Below are 591 nucleotides of genomic sequence, written 5' to 3'. Positions count from 1 at the left end.
AATGTTTTCCCCGGGAATTCCTGGAATTCAGGGAAGGATTTATTTCCATCATCCTTGGCCTGCTCTGCTCTCTCCTCCCTCCTTTTGGCAGCACAAATTTTAGGATTTAGGAAAAAAAAAAAAATCCCAAAATTCTTTCCTTTGGTTTCCTCATCCCCAATCCGGAGCCGGTTCCAAACCCGGTGGATTTTAATTTTAATTTTAATTTTAATTTTAATTTTTTGGGGTTTTTTTTCTCCTCTTTTTTTTAATTTATTTTCTTTTTCTCTCGAAAAACAAACATTTCTCGAGGCCATTTGCTCTTCACTCGGATTTTCCAACATTCCCTCCCTCAAAGCTCAAAAAAATCCAAAAAAAAACCCCCAATCCAAACCTTAAAATCACAAAACAAAACCTTCCTTTTTTTTTTCTTTCCCTCTCCAACCTTTTCCTAATTTTTCCTCCGAGCAGAAACTTTCTCCTCCCCTAAACACAGCTTAGAAAAAAACCCTAAAAACGGCAAAAAAATAAAAAACAGAGAAAAAAAACGTGAAAAAGGCAGAGCCTCCTCTCCTCCCCGACTTTCTCGAGCATTTTTTTTATTTTTTATTT

This window comes from Malurus melanocephalus, unplaced genomic scaffold (genome assembly GCF_030028575.1).
Source record: "Malurus melanocephalus ecotype Western Australia unplaced genomic scaffold, MMel_1.1 scaffold_2707, whole genome shotgun sequence".
NCBI classification, from domain to species: Eukaryota; Metazoa; Chordata; class Aves; order Passeriformes; family Maluridae; genus Malurus; species Malurus melanocephalus.
This window is presented reverse-complemented; position numbering follows the sequence as displayed.